The following is a 21,328-nucleotide window of genomic DNA, read 5'->3' as shown; positions in this document are numbered from 1 at the left end:
TGGCCCGCACGCTCGCAGCCGTCTCCGCTCGTGCTCGCCGCTCGCCATTGCCGCTCGGCCCCGCCGTCCCTTGCCGCGGCCTCGCCCGCGCCTGACCACGCCCGGGGTCATCGGCGAGTCTGCACCCAGCGCGCCCATGGGCACGCGCCCATTCGGGTGGCGCTTGCCCCTGTCGCCCGTGCCCACTAGCCCCTTCGGGCCACTGACCAGAGGGGCCCAGCCCATAGAATGTTTTAAAAAAATGGAAAAAGAAAATAAAAATGACTTAATAAAATTAATAATTAATTACATTAATTAATTAGTGAATTAATTAAGTTAATTAATTCTATTTAATTAGTTAGTTTCATTAAACACTAATTGGATTAGCTAAACCCTAATTAACCTAAACAGAGGATGACAGGTGGGTCCCGCTGGACCCACAGGCCAGGTTTGACTCTGGTCAGCTGGGTTTGACCTGCTGACATCATGGTGATGTCATGCTGACATCACCTTTATACATGAAAGTTGCTCAGAAAAATGAGGCGAACCCAGATACGCTACCCACATACCTGTCAGATGCCCCTAACTATCTGAACATGGAACTTTCCCCCTCCGGTCATCTGTCTGACACAGGTCCGGAACCGGGAAAACATTCCTGGTTGAATTCCCCCTTCACCTATATCGTGTAGCCTTACGTTAGGTCACACCCGACACAACATATTGCCACGTTATGCTTTGTGATGCTATGTTTTCTTTATATTTACTGTTTCTTCCCCCTCTTCTCTCCAGTAGACCTCGAGACCGATGCTGATGCCCCTGTGATCGACTACGTCGACGACGACCCCTCCTTGCCAGAGCAACCAGGCAAGCCCCCCTTTGATCATCCCGATATTGCCCATTCCATTCTCTCGTGCTTGCACTAGATTTTGCTACTGTAATTGTTTGCTCCTATTCTGCTGCATAGCCTGTTTATTGTAACCTGCTATTGTTACCTACCTGCTTATCCTAAACTGCTTAGTATAGGTTGGTTAGATACCCATCAGTGACCCCCCACTTGACCCGACTGCCCCGCTGGATTATCAGAAGACCCGATCAACGGGATCGAAGACCAGGCCCCGACACCTCACGTCACATCACGCCCCTTTGTTGCTCGACTCTGCAGAGTTACCATCGAGTGTCGAGGGTGGAACCTCATACATCACTCCTGATGAGATCTCTGTAGTGTAGCTATTCGGTTGCGATCATCGAGGGTGATTTCCTCCTTAACCACTTCCGTTACGGCTCTGTCGTGCAACCCCTCAAGTGTGAACCTCGAGGGTGGATCCTCTTATGTTCACCTTGATGATAACATCGAGTGGAATTCACCGGGGGTGATTCCTCGGATATTCCCTTTGGTGTTAGACACACAGTTACTATGGTTACTATGACTTTACACTGAACCATGTTACTGAAGACGGGTCGACCCTGAGGGGTACCCGCGCGAGCTTAATAGCGAGTGATGTGGAGTCGGGTTGACCTGGAAGGTGCCCGCGAGATACTTACGAGGCGTGGCCGAGCATTCTTAGCCCTTGCCGCAAGTACTCGAGACGGGGCGACGGGGTCACATCAATCGTGAGTCTCTGCTCGTTACCGCGTGCTCGTAATCCACTACGGTTTGGATATTTGATCTGAGGGGCCTCTGGCCTGATATCACTAACCATCACGTGGGCATTGTATGGGCGTTCTGCGTCGTATACATCAGCCGAAGCTTAATAGACGTCAGCGAATAAGTGGCGCGCGCCGGGTTGGACTGGTAAGCACCTACCTTTTTGAAGGAGGTAGCTAGGTCTGCTCACCGGCCGCCCATGCAACATGCAGGAGTTCCCGGGGAGATGGCCCATGACCCCTGGGGGCATAGGTTTAGTTCGGTGTGCTGACCTCTCTATTAAGCCTAGGTCAGGTTGCGGCGTATTGTTTGGCCGAGGCCGGGCATGACCCAGGAAAGTTGTGTCCGGCTGGAGTTAATCGAGCATGGTGGGTAAGTTGGTGCACCCCTGCAGGGAAGAAAACATCTATGTAACACCCCAAAAATTTAACCAGGTTTTAGTTATTAAAATTTTGCCAAGAGTTTAAAAATTTTGCATGCAAGTATATCCCTGTTGATTTCAAAACTTTTCTTTTAATATTAAGGAGTTTTTCCCAAGTGGATCCTTCCAAAATATATTGGACTTATTTTTCCCTCTCATTTAAAAAAACATCTCTCAATCAGGAGATTTATTTATAAAATTATTTCACCCTGAGCTTTATTCATTAAATGACTTGTTTTAAAATTTGGAGCTCTTTTTGAACTGCAACCATTTGATATGTTTAACTAAAAATTTCACCAAAATTTGGAGATATCATGTGATGTCTCTAAATCACTTTTGTGCAATAATATATTTCATTCATTGGATATTTTGAGTTCTACACCAAGTTTTCAAATCTGGTCCAGTGGGCAATTTTACACTACAACCTATTTAAATATTTATTTAAAACTTCTACCAAAATTAGGGGAGGTCAGTAGGAGCATATTATTCCACTTTGTGCAAAAACCTATTTATGTTCTTTGAAAAAATTGAGTGAATCATCCTCTTTTTCATTCTGGTCCAGCCTTGTGATTTCTACTGCAACCCTATTTAATTTTGCTCCAAAGATCTTGTGTTTTCTCCTACTTGTAGACAGCCCTACCAAACCCCTAAATCCAGGAGCATGCACCCATTGGATTAATTTTGGTTCATGAAATAATGTCATTTATTTCCTGTCTAGAATTGTAATTCTGCTAAACTTGCACTAACAAGTTTCTTCTTTTGGCAAACTAACCTCACCACCCTCTTGTACATCTAAAGAGACCCCAACCTGGAAGTTTTGGCTACCCCAAGAGATGCCTAGGTGCATGTGGCATTCTATCGAGCACCCTGTAGGCATGACCAGTTTTGACATGAGTTTTGGCATTGCACTGAGCTTGCACCTCTGATCAAACTAGCATGTCCACTAGACTCCCAGTTGCTCCTAACCTCGATCTGGTAAACCCCAACCTCACCTGCGACCTGTAGCATGCCGCGGCATTGTGTCGAGCATCTCCCGTGCATGCACTGGACGCACCCAGAGCGCACGTATTGCACGATGCCGCGCCCGAGCCGACACGCTGGCCCCCCTGGCTTTGGCCCACACGGCAGCACCTCGCCACGCACTCCCCGCCTCGCAGCATCGCGCCAAGCCACCCTGGCACGCTACAGCGCCGCCGCCAGGGCATTCTTGGCGGCACACCGGCGTCCGCAGTGGCTCCAGCCACGGGCAGCGCCGCCCAAGCCCCTCCCGCTCGCCACCTGGCCCCTGGAGCAGCGCGAGCTCATCCGCAGCCATGTCCACTAGTGCTCGTCGCCGCCACGATGCCCTGCAGCTACAGAAAGACGGTCGCCGACGAGCTCATCCGCGGCTGCTGCTGAACCGCCTCGACTCGCCTATATAAGGAGCCCCGAGCTCATCTCCGCACGCAGGCAGTCCCAAGCCACCTCCCGAGGACCCCCTTTGGCAGCCAATCGACCCGGGGAGGCCTCCTTCCTCATCTCCGGCGACTGCAGCCGCCGCCACTGCCCAGGCCCTGCCGGTGCCTCCAGAGCCTCCCCCTCTCCGTTCTCTTCGCCAGAAACCTCCTCATCCTCCCGTGAACCCTTCCCCCTACTCGATTTTGATCGGGAACCACCGCCGCCTCAAAACCACTTTACCACCGAAGCTTCCCTCCGCCGCGGAGCTCGCCGCCGGCGATTTCCTCCACCTCCGACGACCCTACGACTACCGGAGTGACCACCTCGGCCCCCTGAATCCGCTGGTGGCCTCAGCTTTCCGAACGGAGCCACCGTTCGCCGGCGATGATCGCCGGAGCCCCGCTCCACTCGGGCAGAGGAGGGAGACGACGCGGGCGACTGGTCAAACCTGACCAGTGGGCCAGGCGGGCCCACCGTCAGAGACCCAGCACCGGTCCACGTGGTTAAGTGGAGGCGTAAAGGGCGCAAATATGTTTTCTCTGCACCGAAAGCGTAATCTCGTTTGAAACGTTTTCCTTTTCCTGATTTTATTAAAAACAGATTTTGACCACAGCTTTGACTGTCTATAACTTTTTAAATATAACTCCAAATGAATTGATTCTTTTTCCTACCTCTCTCAAATTTCACCTAGTTTATTTTAAGATTTATTTGAAAAAAATTCAGAACAACTTTTGGTGCTGTTTTTATCTTGTGTGTTAATTCTTTTATATTGCTAAAATAGGATTTTTGAAGAGAGGAGAAATGTTTCAAGTTTTGGAGTGCACCCTGCCTTTCCACACATTGAAGGCAAGCATTCTGAACCCCGGCATAATATTTTTGTGTGTTCGATGACACGTTCATAACAACACCTCACTTTGGAGAAACTTGTTATTTCATGTGATATGATCATATGCATGGGTGCATGTTATTGATTTCCATGCTGTTGGAAATGGACACACTTGTGATGATAATCACCCTCATGTGCCTTGCATGCATACCGGCAGGAACCCGGGAAAACCTCTGCCTTGGGTAGGCATGAGTTTGTCGCCGGTCTCCGTCGGGACGGTTATGTCTGGTATGGCATGGCAAGGTGATATGAGCGGTGACTCTGTTGGTTGAAATATATTCGTCATGCTAATCATGCAGGGAATACTTAAACCTCCTGAGTCGACCGTAGATCGAGTCTTGTGCCAGTAACCCCCATACTTGTTTCGTACTACCACTCGTCTCTACAGCAAGTAGAGTACGGTTCAGTAAGTTGTCAACCTTTTTCTAGCACACACCGTACAGAGAGGCCATGGTGGAAGATACCGGTTGTAGCTGGTAGGCAGGCCACCTGGTCCGGGGGCATGGGTGTTTCCGGTTGGGACCGAGAGGGGAGGCCACCCCTTAGAGCGCGCGATATAAATTTGATCCCATGCTACGCGAGGTTGTAGCCTCCCCACTTAGAGTTTGCTTAACAGGTGTCGTGGGTGATTCCAGACACGTGTGAGATAAGCTCGTGTGTGCAAGTTAGGTGTGTTTTCAACAAAAAGACCGTAGACGGAATTAGTCCCGATGGACTAAAGAAATCTGTTACTCGTGGGTAAAGAGTACACCCTCTGCAGAGATTAAACCTATTCGAATAGCCGTGTCCATGGTTAAGGATTACAGTCTGGGATGGGTCAAGTGTCGGTCTTAGTGTCGGTCTTCGGAGGTGAAACTGTTAACCAGAACTGGAACTACTACCTGTGACTTGTGATAATTATGATTATTATTATTGTTGACTAACCCGTGATATTATTGTTATTATCGAGTATCTCTGGGATGGTTCTACCTCCGGGATATTCACTATGATTGTTTCTTTTAAAGCCCTTTATGTGGTGTCGCTCAGACGCCCGACTGTGGCATTTCTTTTAAAGCCCTTTATGTGGTGTCGCTCAGACGCCCGACTGTGGCATTTCTTTTAAAGCCCTTTATGTGGTGTCGCTCAGACGCCCGACTGTGGCATTTCTTTTAAAGCCCTTTATGTGGTGTCGCTAAGACGCCCGACTGTGGCATTGCTTGTTATTTGTTTCATAAATTTTAATACTACCATGTTATTGCATTTTTATAAATAACTTGCTTGCACGCATGAGAGTTTCATTTATCTTTTGTGACTGACGTCATGAGCATAAAATATTTTCAGCACATCATTGTTATATTATACCTGTGTTCATAATGTTTGCGAGTACATTCAAAGTACTCACTGGCTTGTCCCTGGCTATTGTCTTGGCCAGATTTTCTTGCACGGAGAGGAGCGACGCGATGCCAGCCCCGGAACCCACACAATGGAGATAGCAGCCTCGCGAAGATAGGAGTTAACCTGGTCAGCTGTTCCTGTGGGAATTGGATTCCCATAGACACTGATGATCCACAAACCGCTTCCGGCATCAACCACTAGAAACCATTTGTTGTACTCATAGGCCAGAACGGTCTTGTACTACATATTTTGTTTTCTGCTTGGAATTTCTGTATCAGGTTGGAGCCTCATCAGCTAACAGTAATCCTAGGGCTAATGAGCACGACGGTCTTTTCTGGAAATTTATTACCCGGAAAACCGGTCGTGACTGACTTGGTATCAGAGCCAGGCTGACCATTGGCTAATCCTATCTTAGCCAGGTCAAAAAACTTAGGCAAACCAACCCACTAGACCTTAGCCAAACCCCAGCCAAGCTTCTCGTACAAGATAGCAACACAGTAATCCCGACACTTTTGGCAGTCGGTGCCCAACCTATCAGCCTAGCCTGTCGATCGCACACCAGTGACCAGCACCCAAGGCGCCTCATTCGCAAGCGTGCGAAAGAAGACTCCGTCCCCTTTTTCCTATAAAAAGGGCACGCTAGTCTTAACCCAGCACAGCACAACCGCTACCCCAAACCGAGCCACAATGCCTGGCCCCATAGTGCACAACGAGACCACAGCAACCAACCTTGGAGGTTTTGTGACCATCCTCGCAAACCTCACCCGTCGTGCCTATGCGTTAGAGGAGCCACCAGAATATGTTGTGTACCAAGGACCCATGAGCGGTGAAGACCGTCAATTCTGGGCCACTGTACACATCTACGGTAGGGGTCTAGCACCCGAGCGCCCCTACAGGTTCACCGGAAGAACAACTTCCTTTGAGCCACAAGCCATACAACTAGCTGCTCGAGAGGCTATAGTTCATCTCAGGCACTTGTCGCCCAGAGTTAACTGTCGCTCGTTCCACTACTACCCCAGACGTGAAGGGTATGGTAGACCACCCCAAGTTGCCAACGGAGATCACGAGACAGATCCTGCATTGTTGCACCTAGTGCGCTATGTAAGTGCACTAGAGGAACTGTGCGATCAAATCACTATTGATTTAATTGCAGCTCGTGGAGAGCTGGTTCGTCGAGCCCCGGCGAGAGTAGAAAACGAGCCCAATGCCGACAACCCAGTCGTGCTGTTTGGACAACCGATTGAGACCCCGAGATCAGCTCCAGCCATCAGCCGAGATGCTTTGATGACCCCAGAAGTGCTTCGTCGCCTTTTGGGAGCACACTCCAACGGGATTGTGGCTAACAATCCCCGCGATGGTCATCATCGCTACCCCGACCCTGTCATTCCTCCGCCATCTCCGACTAATCTCGGCAGTGAGACACGTGGAGAAGCCTCGACATCCACCAGGCACGCCCGTTTAGACATAAACGAGGTAGACTAAGCCGTATGAGTAGTACCGAGTCTCAGTGTATCCTCGCTTTGTAATCATGCGACCGTGTATATTAGCGCAGCCTGTCGTTGTGCCTCTGCTTTAATGGTAGCCTTGCGTATTTTCTTTGTCAGCACATAGTTGCACATTTTCCGGGCACAACTACCAAAACCAACCCGACGACAACCACAGTAACACGTCTCTTTATGAGATATGTGTATCTCTGACACTGACCTGACCTTTGGAGCTAAGCTGGCAAATTTATTACCTTTCACCACGGTAAAACGAATCCGGCTCCATTGCTATATAAAGGCCACCTTGTGACCTTACCCAGCAACCCTCACTTTGTGCACCCACTCACAACTTTTTCCTGTCATGCCGAGCCCCAGCATTCATCTGAGAACCCCAGATGCAACCCCAGGTAGCTTTGTCAAAATATTGTGGGATTTTACCCACAGTACCATGGGTTCTACCCAGCCACCTCAGTACGAGCTGTTCAAATCAAGGATCACCCCATCCACCTCGGAATATTGGGCAGCAGTACACATTCCTCCTGTAGACCCCAACCAAGATCCAACAGAAGTTTCCTTCGTGGGGAAATCTATGCCAACCCCACACCTGGCCATAGAAGCTGCTGCGAAAGAAGCGATTGCTCGTCTTCGATCCGCAGTACCCTATGCCCGCGAACGAGGATATTATTACTTTCCGAGCCGTGCAGCACCCGGAGAAGTAACGTCTTTTCCCGGTGGGCGTATTGAGAGAGACCCAGTTCTGGCCAACCTTATCCAGTACATCATCGCTCAAGAGCATTTGAACCAACGAGTGATGGATTATCTCTAGAATCTCACTGATCTGAATCCTCAGATTGCCATCGGCAGACCACTGAGGACCGACCCGGAGAGACGCATACATCGACTGGTCAATCCACTTCCTCCGATAGAAGAGGAGTGTATCCCTTTACCAAAGACATTTTATCAGGACCCCACCTAGTTACCGTTTTCATTTTAGACGTCACTACTGTATTTGTTTTTGCAGCATTTATATTTGCGTGTATCTTATGCATGGTACCCCAAATTTGTGCGACGAGTCAAATATTTAGTTTCTACGGGTATGAGTAATTTTTCTTCGTGAATAACTTGTGTAACCGCGAAAGATCCTAGTATGAGTTTTCTTTTTACTGAATTGCTGTATCATTTATCCCCTCACTACGTGGATTATTATTATTTTTATTCACGCAGCACCACGGCAGCAGTCTCACAACCGCTCGAACGCATATGGAACTTTTGTTTTTCACAACGGCTCTTAGCAAATCTCGAGGACGAGATTTTTCTTAAGGGGGGTAGTATTGTAACACCCCAAAAATTTAACCAGGTTTTAGTTATTAAAATTTTGCCAAGAGTTTAAAATTTTTGCATGCAAGTATATCCCTGTTGATTTCAAAACTTTTCTTTTAATATTAAGGAGTTTTTCCCAAGTGGATCCTTCCAAAATATATTGGACTTATTTTTCCCTCTCATTTAAAAAAACATCTCTCAATCAGGAGATTTATTTATAAAATTATTTCACCCTGAGCTTTATTCATTAAATGACTTGTTTTAAAATTTGGAGCTCTTTTTGAACTGCAACCATTTGATATATTTAACTAAAAATTTCACCAAAATTTGGAGATATCATGTGATGTCTCTAAATCACTTTTGTGCAATAATATATTTCATTCATTGGATATTTTGAGTTCTACACCAAGTTTTCATATCTGGTCCAGTGGGCAATTTTACACTACAACCTATTTAAATATTTATTTAAAACTTCTACCAAAATTACGGGAGGTCAGTAGGAGCATATTATTCCACTTTGTGCAAAAACCTATTTATGTTCTTTGAAAAAATTGAGTGAATCATCCTCTTTTTCATTCTAGTCCAGCCTTGTGATTTCTACTGCAACCCTATTTAATTTTGCTCCAAAGATCTTGTGTTTTCTCCTACTTGTAGACAGCCCTACCAAACCCCTAAATCCAGGAGCATGCACCCATTGGATTAATTTTGGTTCATGAAATAATGTCATTTATTTCCTGTCCAGAATTGTAATTCTGCTAAACTTGCACTAACAAGTTTCTACTTTTGGAAAACTAACCTCACCACCCTCTTGTACATCTAAAGAGACCCCAACCTGGAAGTTTTGGCTACCCCAAGAGATGCCTAGGTGCATGTGGCATTCTATCGAGCACCCTGTAGGCATGACCAGTTTTGACATGAGTTTTGGCATTGCACTGTGAGCTTGCACCTCTGATCAAACTAGCATGTCCACTAGACTCCCAGTTGCTCCTAACCTCGATCTGGTAAACCCCAACCTCACCTGCGACCTGTAGCATGCCGCGGCATTGTGTCGAGCATCTCCCGTGCGTGCACTGGACGCGCCCAGAGCGCGCGTATTGCACGATGCCGCGCCCGAGCCGACACGCTGGCCCCCCTGGCTTTGGCCCACACGGCAGCACCTCGCCACGCACTCCCCGCCTCGCAGCATCGCGCCAAGCCACCCTGGCACGCTACAGCGCCGCCGCCAGGGCATTCTTGGCGGCACACCGGCGTCCGCAGTGGCTCCAGCCACGGGCAGCGCCGCCCAAGCCCCTCCCGCTCGCCACCTGGCCCCTGGAGCAGCGCGAGCTCATCCGCAGCCATGTCCACTAGCGCTCGTCGCCGCCACGATGCCCTGCAGCTACAGAAAGACGGTCGCTGACGAGCTCATCCGCGGCCGCCGCTGAACCGCCTCGACTCGCCTATATAAGGAGCCCCGAGCTCATCTCCGCACGCAGGCAGTCCCAAGCCACCTCCCGAGGACCCCCTTGGGCAGCCAATCGACCCGGGGAGGCCTCCTTCCTCATCTCCGGTGACTGCAGCCGCCGCCACTGCCCAGGCCCTGCCGGTGCCTCCAGAGCCTCCCCCTCTCCGTTCTCTTCACCAGAAACCTCCTCATCCTCCCGTGAACCCTTCCCCCTACTCGATTTTGATCGGGAACCACCGCCGCCTCAAAACCACTTTACCACCGAAGCTTCCCTCCGCCGCGGAGCTCGCCGCCGGTGATTTCCTCCACCTTCGACGACCCTACGACTACCGGAGTGACCACCTCGGCCCCCTGAATCCGCTGGTGGCCTCAGCTTTCCGAACGGAGCCACCGTTCACCGGCGATGATCGCCGGAGCCCCGCTCCACTCGGGCAGAGGAGGGAGACGACGCGGGCGACTGGTCAAACCTGACCAGTGGGCCAGGCGGGCCCACCGTCAGAGACCCAGCGCCGGTCCACGTGGTTAAGTGGAGGCGTAAAGGGCGCAAATACGTTTTCTCTGCACCGAAAGCGTAATCTCGTTTGAAACGTTTTCCTTTTCCTGATTTTATTAAAAACAGATTTTGACCACAGCTTTGACTGTCTATAACTTTTTAAATATAACTCCAAATGAATTGATTCTTTTTCCTACCTCTCTCAAATTTCACCTAGTTTATTTTAAGATTTATTTGAAAAAAATTCAGAACAACTTTTGGTGCTGTTTTTATCTTGTGTGTTAATTCTTTTATATTGCTAAAATAGGATTTTTGAAGAGAGGAGAAATGTTTCAAGTTTTGGAGTGCACCCTGCCTTTCCACACATTGAAGGCAAGCATTCTGAACCCCGGCATAATATTTTTGTGTGTTTGATGACACGTTCATAACATCACCTCACTTTGGAGAAACTTGTTATTTCATGTGATATGATCATATGCATGGGTGCATGTTATTGATTTCCATGCTATTGGAAATGGACACACTTGTGATGATAATCACCCTCATGTGCCTTGCATGCATACCGGCAGGAACCCGGGAAAACCTCTGCCTTGGGTAGGCATGAGTTTGTCGCCGGTTTCCGTCGGGACGGTTATGTCTGGTATGGCATGGCAAGGTGATATGAGCGGTGACTCTGTTGGTTGAAATATATTCGTCATGCTAATCATGCAGGGAATACTTAAACCTCATGAGTCGACCGTAGATCGAGTCTTGTGCCAGTAACCCCCATACTTGTTTCGTACTACCACTCGTCTCTACAGCAAGTAGAGTACGGTTCAGTAAGTTGTCAACCTATTTCTAGCACACACCGTACAGAGAGGCCATGGTGGAAGATACCGGTTGTAGCTGGTAGGCAGGCCACCTGGTCCGGGGGCATGGGTGTTTCCGGTTGGGACCGAGAGGGGAGGCCACCCCTTAGAGCGCGCGATATAAATTTGATCCCATGCTACGCGAGGTTGTAGCCTCCCCACTTAGAGTTTGCTTAACAGGTGTCGTGGGTGATTCCAGACACGTGTGAGATAAGCTGGTGTGTGCAAGTTAGGTGTGTTTTCAACAAAAAGACCGTAGACGGAATTAGTCCCGATGGACTAAAGAAATCCGTTACTCGTGGGTAAAGAGTACACCCTCTGCAGACATTAAACCTATTCGAATAGCCGTGTCCATGGTTAAGGATTACAGTCTGGGATGGGTCAAGTGTCGGTCTTAGTGTCGGTCTTCGGAGGTGAAACTGTTAACCAGAACTGGAACTACTACTTGTGACTTGTGATAACTATGATTATTATTATTGTTGACTAACCCGTGATATTATTGTTAATATCGAGTATCTCTGGGATGGTTCTACCTCCGGGATATTCACTATGATTGTTTATTTTAAAGCCCTTTATGTGGTGTCGCTCAGACGCCCGACTGTGGCATTTCTTTTAAAGCCCTTTATGTGGTGTCGTTCAGACGCCCGACTGTGGCATTTCTTTTAAAGCCCTTTATGTGGTGTCGCTCAGACGCCCGACTGTGGCATTTCTTTTAAAGCCCTTTATGTGGTGTCGCTCAGACGCCCGACTGTGGCATTTCTTTTAAAGCCCTTTATGTGGTGTCGCTAAGACGCCCGACTGTGGCATTGCTTGTTATTTGTTTCATAAATTTTAATACTACCATGTTATTGCATTTTTATAAATAACTTGCTTGCACGCATCAGAGTTTCATTTATCTTTTGTGACTGACGTCATGAGCATAAAATATTTTCAGCACATCATTGTTATATTATACCTGTGTTCATAATGTTTGCGAGTACATTCAAAGTACTCACTGGCTTGTCCCTGGCTATTGTCTTGGCCAGATTTTCTTGCACGGAGAGGAGCGACGCGATGCCAGCCCCGGAACCCACACAATGGAGATAGCAGCCTCGCGAAGATAGGAGTTAACCTGGTCAGCTGTTCCTGTGGGAATTGGAGTCCCATAGACACTGATGATCCACAAACCGCTTCCGCCATCAACCACTAGAAACGATTTGTTGTACTCACAGGCCAGAATGGTCTTGTACTACATATTTTGTTTTCTGCTTGGAATTTCTGTATCAAGTTGGAGCCTCATCAGCTAACAGTAATCCTGGGGCTGATGAGCACGACGGTCTTTTCTGGAAATTTATTACCCGGAAAACCGGTCGTGACAATCTATCGATATCCTGTCCTACGGTAACGGACACTTGGAGTTGTATCCCGATCGATACAACTAGAACTGGATACTTGTGGTGAGAAATGGATGGATATGAGAAATGGATATGATGAATGGATAGTATGGCTCTAGGATTGCTTTCTCGCTGGGAGTCGAGAAAGGATCTCTGGCCGAGGTTGATAACACTACTGCTACTTTACTTTATGCTATTCTACTCCCTCTTGTTGCTGCAAGATGGTGGTTTCCAGAAGATGCTAGTCATCGATAGGACTATGCCCTTCCTCTATTCTGGCATTCTGCAGTTTAGTTCACAGATACAACCCATTTCCTTTGATACAGATGCATACTTAGTTTAGATCTGATGTAAGTCTTGCGAGTACTTTGGATGAGTACTCACGGTTGCTTTGCTACCTCTTTCTTCCTTTACCCGATTGTTGCGACCAGATGACGGAGTCCAGGAGCCAGACAACACCATGAAGACTACTGCTACCCCGAGGGTGCCTACTACTACGTGACGGCCGCTGACGACTTGGAGTAGTTAGGAGGCTCCCAGGCAGGAGGCCTTGCCTTTTGGATCGATGTTGCTTTTGTGCTAGCCTTCTTAAGGCAATCTTATCTAACTTATGTCTGTACTCAAATATTGTTGCTTCCGCTGACTCTTGTGTATTCGAGCTTATGTATTCGAGCCCTCGAGGCCCCTGGCTTGTAATATAAAGCTTGTATTATTTTAATTTGTGTCTAGAGTTGTGTTGTGATATCTTCCCGTGAGTCCTTGATCTTGATCGTACACATTTGCGTGTATGATTAGTGTATGATTGAATCGAGGGCGTCACAAGTTGGTATCAGAGCCGACTGCCTGTAGGTAGCCCCCTTTCCAACTCCTTGGCTGAAGTCGAGTCTAGTCACTACAAAAACTTTTACTAACATGCCTGTGTGGCTTACGGGCCCACGTCACCATATGGGTGGTATTAGGATCTTTTATTCCTCGTCTATACTCTGGGACTCTGATCTCTCTTCTATTCGGGTTAAAATGGTTTTATTAACTCTAACATTAGGATCCCGTGACCACATCCACCCCAAAGTTGGATAAGCCATAGTTTTCCTTAGAATAGTGTTCTGGATAGTACACACATCGTCGTGATGACAACGAAGTGGTATCCATCATACCTCTTTCATTATGCATGTTTCATCATGAATGATCCTTGTTTTTGCAAATGCTCAATGATGAACTACCCCCTGTTACTTGTTAGCAGGATGGTTAGACCCGCTGGTCGTGGCCGTGGTGCTAACGATCCACCACCGCCTGAATTCTTTGCTGGAATGATGCAACAATTTGAGCTGAACCGCCAGTTCATGGAGGAATGATGGCTCAGTTTCCTCGTCCGAACAGGAATCAACAGCCAACCCCAGGAACTCTGCAGGACTTCATGCGTCTCAACCCAACTATTTACTGCAGCTCAACTCAACCCCTTGATATTGATGACTGGCTCTGCGACATCACATATGAAATGGAGTCTGCTAGTGTGGCCCCTGCTAGCTATGTCACCTTTGCATCTTTCTTTCTGAAGGGTCCCGCTGCTCAATGGTGGGACAACCATAGGAGTACCCTGCCTACTGGAACGGTCATCACTTAGCCGGATTTCCAAGCTGCCTTTCGTGCCCGTTTCATTCCTCAGGGAATCATGGACAGGACGAAGCGGGATTTCCGCAACCTCACCCAAGGCAACAATACTGTAGATGCTTATCAGCGGGAATTTCTGGAATTGTCTCGTTATGTTGAAGAAGACATTGCAACTGATGCTCGTAGGCAGGAAAAGTTCCGTGATGGACTTCACCCTGATATTAAGCTGGCATTGCTCGCTCATGACTTTGCCGACTTCGCCACCTTGGTGAACAAGGCTATTCAGGTTGAGACTAGTCTTTAGGAACACCAGGGATCCCTTAGGCGCAATATGTAAGTAGCTTCACCGAGGTATTTCTTTGAAAAACTCCTTTCAGACATTCCTTTACGCTTTCCAGAAAATTCTACATTAGTTCTGATCAACAATATGTCATTCACATATACTTATCAGAAATGATGTAGTGCTCCCACTCACTTTCTTGTAAATACAGGCTTCACTGCAAGTCTGTATATGCTTTGATCACTTTATCAAAGCATATATTCCAACTCCGAGATGCTTGCACCAGTCCATAGATGGATCGCTGGAGCTTGCTCACTTTATTCACACCTTTAGGATCGACAAAACCTTCTGGTTGCATCATATACAACTCTTCTTTAAGAAATCCATTAAGGAATGCAATTTTGACATCCACTTGCCAGATTTCATAAAATGCGGCAACTGCTAACATGATTCAGACAGACTTTTAAGCATCGATACGAGCGAGAAAATCTCATCGTAGTCAACACCTTGAACTTGTCGAAAACATTTTTGCGACAATTCGAGCTTTATAGGCAGTAACACTACTATCAGCATCCGTCTTCCTCTTGAAGATCCATTTATTCTTAATGACTCACCGATCATCGGGCAAGTCGATCAAAGTCCATACTTTGTTCTCATACACGGATCCCATCTCAGATTTCATGGACTCAAGCCATTTCGCGGAATCCGGGCTCATCACCGCTTCATCATAGTTCGTAGGTTCGTCATGGTCAAGTAACATGACATCCAGAACAAGACTACCGTACCACTCTGGTGCGGATCTCACTCTAGTTGACCTATGAGGTTCGGTAGTAACTTGATCTGAAGTTACATGATCATCATCATTAGCTTCCTCACTAATTGGTGTAGGAGTCACAGGAACAGATTTCTATGATGAACTACTTTCCAATAAGGGAGCAGGTACAGTTACCTCATCAAGTTCTACTTTCCTCCCACTCACTTCTTTCGAGAGAAACTCCTTCTCTAGAAAGGATCCATTCTTAGCAACGAATGTCTTGCCTTCGGATTTGTGATAGAAGGTGTACCCAAATGTCTCCTTTGGGTATCCTATGAAGACACATTTCTCCGATTTGGGTTTGAGCTTATCAGGATGAAACATTTTCACATAAGCATCGCAACCCCAAACTTTAAGAAATGACAACTTTGGTTTCTTGGCAAACCACGGTTCATATGGCGTCGTCTCAACGGATTTACATGGTGCCCTATTTAACGTGAATGCAGTTGTCTCTAATGCATAACCCCAAAACAATAGTGGTAAATTGGTAAGAGACATCATAGATTGCACCATATCTAATAAAGTATGGTTACGATGTTCAGACACACCATTACGCTGTGGTGTTCCGGGTGGCGTGAGTTGCGAAACTATTCCGCATTGTTTCAAATGAAGACCAAACTCATAACTCAAATATTCTCCTCCACGATCAGATCGTAGAAACTTTATTTTCTTGTTACGATGATTTTCCACTTCACTCTGAAATTATTTGAACTTTTCAAATGTTTTAGATTTATGTTTCATCAAGAAGATATACCCATATCTTACTCAAATTGTCTGTGAAGGTCAGAAAATAACGATACCTGTTGGAAATATGCCCTAGAGGTAATAATAAAATGGTTATTATTGTATTTCCTTGTTCATGATAATTGTCTATTGTTCATGCTATAATTGTATTAACCAGAAACCGTAATACATGTGTGAATACATAGACCACAACATGTCCCTAGTAAGCCTCTAGTTGACTAGCTCGTTGATCAATAGATGGTCATGGTTTCCTGACCATGGACATTGGATGTCATTGATAACGGGATCACATCATTAGGAGAATGATGTGATGGACAAGACCCAATCCTGAGCCTAGCACAAGATCGTATAGTTCATCTGCTAAAGCTTTTCTAATGTCAAGTATCATTTCCTTAGACATGAGATTGTGCAACTCCCGGATACCATAGGAATGCTTTGGGTGTACCAAACGTCACAACGTAACTGGGTGGCTATAAAGGTGCACTTCGGGTATCTCCGAAAGTGTCTGTTGGGTTGGCATGAATCGAGACTGGGATTTGTCACTCCGTGTAAACGGAGAGGTATCTCTGGGCCCACTCGGTAGGACATCATCATAATGTGCACAATGTGACCAAGGAGTTGATCACGGGATGATGTGTTACGGAACGAGTAAAGAGACTTGCCGGTAACGAGATTGAACAAGGTATCAGGATACCGACGATCAAATCTCGGGCAAGTACTATACCGGTAGACAAAGGGAATTGTATACGGGATTGACTGAATCCTTGACATCGTGGTTCATCCGATGAGATCATCGTGGAACATGTGGGAGACAACATGGATATCCAGATCCCGCTGTTGGTTATTGACCAGAGAGATGTCTCGGTCATGTCTGCATTATTCCCGAGCCCGTAGGGTCTACACACTTAAGGTTCGATGACGCTAGGGTTATAGGGAAAGTATGTACGCGGTTACTGAATGTTGTTCAGAGTCCCGGATGAGATCCCTGACGTCATGAGGAGTTTCGGAATGGTTCGTAGGTGAAGATTGATATATTGGACGAAGGGTTTTGGAGTCCGGAAGTGTTCCGGAGGTACCGGGTGATGACCAGCATGACCGAAGGGTGTTTCGGGAGCCCCGACAAGTGTTGAGGGGCTTCATGGGCCAAGGGAAGGGGGCAAACCAGCCCACTACGGCCTCATTTGGTTTCCAGGGATCCCGGGGGGATCCCGGCTATTTTCTCGGATCGAACAACCACGGGCCGATCTGGCCTAGGGATATCGACCGCGTCATTTGGTCCGCGTCCGTCGAGGGGTAACCCTGCCCGACCCCTGTCCTTTCCACGGGAAGGAAAGGCACGACCCAAGAGGTCGGGCAGGATATCCATGGCTCGACCGAGACGAGCGAACTCCAGCACCGTCAGCCAAGATCCAGCGCCCCCGGCCGCCTCCGAGCTCCACCGCCGGCGACAGAAGTGACGCTCCCGACCCCCTCCCTCCGGTGCTCACGATCCAACTCCGCCCCTCCAGCGACGGTGACGGACCGCGACCGTCACTGTTCTCCTTCCCCGGATCTACCCTCCGCCTCGCAGCTTCGATCCCCTCCGGCGACGGCGAAGGCGTCGGTTCCACGGACATATTCTATCTCATTCTTCTCATCTGCTCATATATTTTGTACAGAAATAAAAAAAAATTGCACTACATATGTGACATCAGATTTCATATGTTATAGGAGGTACACAACACTTTATTTACCAGATCATGAAAGCAAACTTTCTTATTTATGTACTTTGCCACATTCTTGCCAAGTTCCTGCATTTTAAATTGGTTGCATGCCTAGTGTCATCGTGCTAAACTAGATACATGCCTACTGTCTTTGTATATGTAAACATTCGGTCAAAGAATAAGATGCGGTCTGAAAATTCACATATGGAAGAGACTAGTCAGCCTGTACGCCTTGTCCTAATTTTATTTTTGAAGGATATGGTCTGAAAAATTACATATGAAAATTATTTCCATTCAAGTTCTCCCCTTTTGTTTTGTACCAAGCTATTGAACCAAGGTTTAGGAGCATCAAAATTAGATAATTATTCCCATTCAAGTCCTTGCCACTATACACTGCATAGATTATTGCTGTTTCTCTTTTTGCCATCACAATTACAATTGGGAGCAGCAAGATTAGATAATTATTTAGTCATACTAGTATGTATATTGTCATAACTTGGACGAATCAGTGATCGGTAGTCGCTGCTAACCGGCGTTCTGGTGGAGTGCAAAAGTGGTAGTTACATTCAGGACATGAAAAATTGAGTATGAATGTCAGCTTTCTGTAGTTCAGTCAGCTTCCTATAGGTTTGTTTTTCTCACCCTGCATAGCTAGCTAGTACATATGTATTCTTCTGTAGTTTCTTGTGCACTCTGCAGATTTAGAGCTAGGAAGAAGCAGTGAAGGGAGGGACCTCAGTAGGACAGCATGAGTTGGACGGTCGCTACGATGTGGGAACTGTTGACCGGTAAACTCTGAATCAGTTGAGCACCCAAATGCCAAATTTTCCATTGTCAATCTCTCAAAATAGAAATATGTTACATAATTAAAGCCTCTGAGCCCTATTGATGCGCAAAGGCATGGGCGACAAAGTCCGGCCGACCTCATCGTGATGCAGGACCGGCGGCCACCCTTGACCCTCTGCTAGAGTTAGGTCCCATCCTGAGCGGTCCGCTGCTCTGGGCGACATCGGAGGTGGGCTGGTCGGTGGCATACATACTAGAACTTGAGTTGGGATCACTGCTGGTGCTAGCGGTGTTGATGGTGCCATTCATGTCTCGCTGCAAAGTTGTTGAACAAGGCAAGACCGATCACCCATGAACTGAAGCACACATGCGTGTGCAGTGTGAGCTAAGTAAGCTGGTAATTCATTCGCGCATTGTGCATGGTACTCATTCATATCGTTGGCTTCTCTTGATCTTCAGTTTAAAAGATGAACCCTCAATTGTCAAGTTGAGTTAACAGGGGCAGTGGGGTAATGGGAGTTTGATTGTCAAATTCAGAATGTCAAGTTCGGTTAACAGATGTCATGATGGATCACGTGACATCTGTTGAGTTTGTAGTCTGTAATTCTTGGGTTGTTGGTCTAAATCTGGAGTTTCTAGAGAATCAAAAGAACCTTCTAGAGTAGACGACAACAGACAAATGTTACAGCTGTATGTAGAGTTACACTTTTTGTTGTAATCCAATGATGCTGAATTATGTGGAACTAATCTACTATTACCTATATCTGTTCTTGATTTTCAGTTAGAAAGCTTGAAGAAAATATCTGTTGAATTGTATGAAACCATTTACTAAACGGTTGTATATTCTGAAATAGTTGCTGACTTCCTCATTGTTTATAATTCTGCCACCTTTGAGTTGCAGTTCCCGGCCGATGAGGAAGATAAGGACTACTGACCGCTGCCTTACAACTTATATCTTCAAGAAGTATCGCTAGCCCGGACACGAATATTTGATAATCGATAACTTTTTGTATGGAGAGAGAGGTCTGCGACAACCTCACAATTCTTGTATGATTCATTTGTATCGGTGTTGGCTTGACAGTTCTAAATTTGGGAACCTGTCGAACAATGATGGCTATTCTTATTCTAGCCCATGAAAATGGTCACATGATGTTTTTGTTTGTACACGAGAGATCTTTTTCAGCTGCAACATCATATATATTTCATACTAAATTCTGACATTTGTGTATTGCTGTTCTTATTCTAGTCCATGAAAATAGTCACATGATGTTTTTGTTTGTACACAAGAGATCTTTTTCAGCTGCAAAATCATATATATATTTCATACTAAATTCTGACATTTGTGTATTGCTGTTCTTATTCTAGCACATGAAGATGGTCACATGATGTTCTTGTATGTAATGGTCACAACTTGATTGCAGCGAGAGATAATTTTCCAACCACAGAGCCATATCTTTCATACTAAATTATGACTGCACGCTGGAGCGCCTTCCCCTGCTTACCAAACTGCCACAGGGAAAGGGGGTGATATCCCCGTCGGAGATGGGGATCACCTGTGTTGGTGAAAATCCCCCGCAGGGGTCTTTCACCCTGGGTTATCCTTCCCTTGTAACCAAATGAGGCCTAAGGGGCTGTTCGCCCCCCTCACCTATTACCACGTGACCAGGGGGTTTGGGGCACCCCATCTAGGGTTCCCACCTCCTGGCTTGGGGGCCAAGTCACTCAAGGGGTAGATCCCATCTGCCCTGGCCGCCGCCTCCCTAGGGGAAACCCTAGGGCGCCTCCCCTTGCCCTTGCCCCTATATATAGTGGAGGTTTTGGGGCTGCACAACACACGAGTCTCTCTCTCCCAAGGCGCAACCCTACCTCTCTCCTCGTCTCTCGTAGTGCTTGGCGAAGCCCTGCTGGAGTACCGTGCTCCTCCACCACCACCACGCCGTCGTGCTGCTGCTGGACGGAGTCTTCCCCAACCTCTCCCTCTCTCCTTGCTGGATCAAGGCATGGGAGACGTGTGTTGAATGCGGAGGCGCTGTTGTTCGGCGCTTAGATCAGAATCGACCGCGATCTGAATCGCTACGAGTATGATTACCTCATCCGCGTTCTAGTAACGCTTCCGCTTAGCGATCTGCAAGGGTATGTAGATGCACTCCCCTTCCCCTCATTGCCAAATTACTCCATAGATTGATCTTGGTGATGCGTAGAAAATTTTAAATTTCTTCTACGATCCCCAACAGTGGCATCATGAGCTAGGTCTATGCGTAGTTTCTATGCACGAGTAGAACACAAGTTGTTGTGGGCGTCGATTTTGTCAATTTACTTGCCATTACTAGTCTTATCTTGATCGGCGGCATCGTGGGATGAAGCGGCCTGGACCGACCTTACACGTACGCTTACGTGAGACTGGTTCCACCGACTGACATGCACTAGTTGCATAAGGTGGCTAGCGGGTGTCTGTCTCTCCCACTTTAGTCGGATCAGATTCGATGAAAAGGGTCCTTATGAAGGGTAAATAGAAATTGGCATATCATGTTGTGGTTTTGGCGTAGGTGAGAAACGTTCTTGCTAGAAACCTATAGCATCGACGTAAAAACTTGCAACAACAATTAGAGGACGTCTAACTTGTTTTTCCAGCATATGTCGTGTGATGTGATATGGCCAAAAGGATGTGATGAATGATATATATGATGTA

General features: G+C 47.0%; 1 long non-coding RNA gene across 6 annotated transcripts; it reads left to right on the top strand.

Moving 5' to 3' along the window:
* The first annotated feature begins 17,459 nt into the window (after positions 1-17,459).
* LOC119332749 lies at positions 17,460-20,086 on the top strand. Of its 6 annotated transcripts, none has more exons than XR_005161128.1 (3): positions 17,460-18,641; positions 18,752-19,036; positions 19,541-19,877. It is a non-coding gene; the product is annotated as an uncharacterized LOC119332749 (long non-coding RNA). The 6 variants fall into 6 exon arrangements; XR_005161130.1 differs by having other exon boundaries at positions 17,461-18,641; positions 18,767-19,036; XR_005161129.1 differs by having other exon boundaries at positions 17,461-18,656; positions 18,767-19,036.
* The last annotated feature ends 1,242 nt before the right edge of the window (positions 20,087-21,328 follow it).

Source organism: Triticum dicoccoides, chromosome 7A (genome assembly GCF_002162155.2).
Source record: "Triticum dicoccoides isolate Atlit2015 ecotype Zavitan chromosome 7A, WEW_v2.0, whole genome shotgun sequence".
NCBI classification, from domain to species: Eukaryota; Viridiplantae; Streptophyta; class Magnoliopsida; order Poales; family Poaceae; genus Triticum; species Triticum dicoccoides.
Note: the sequence above shows the minus strand (reverse complement) of the source record. Positions and strands in the feature narration are given on the sequence as shown.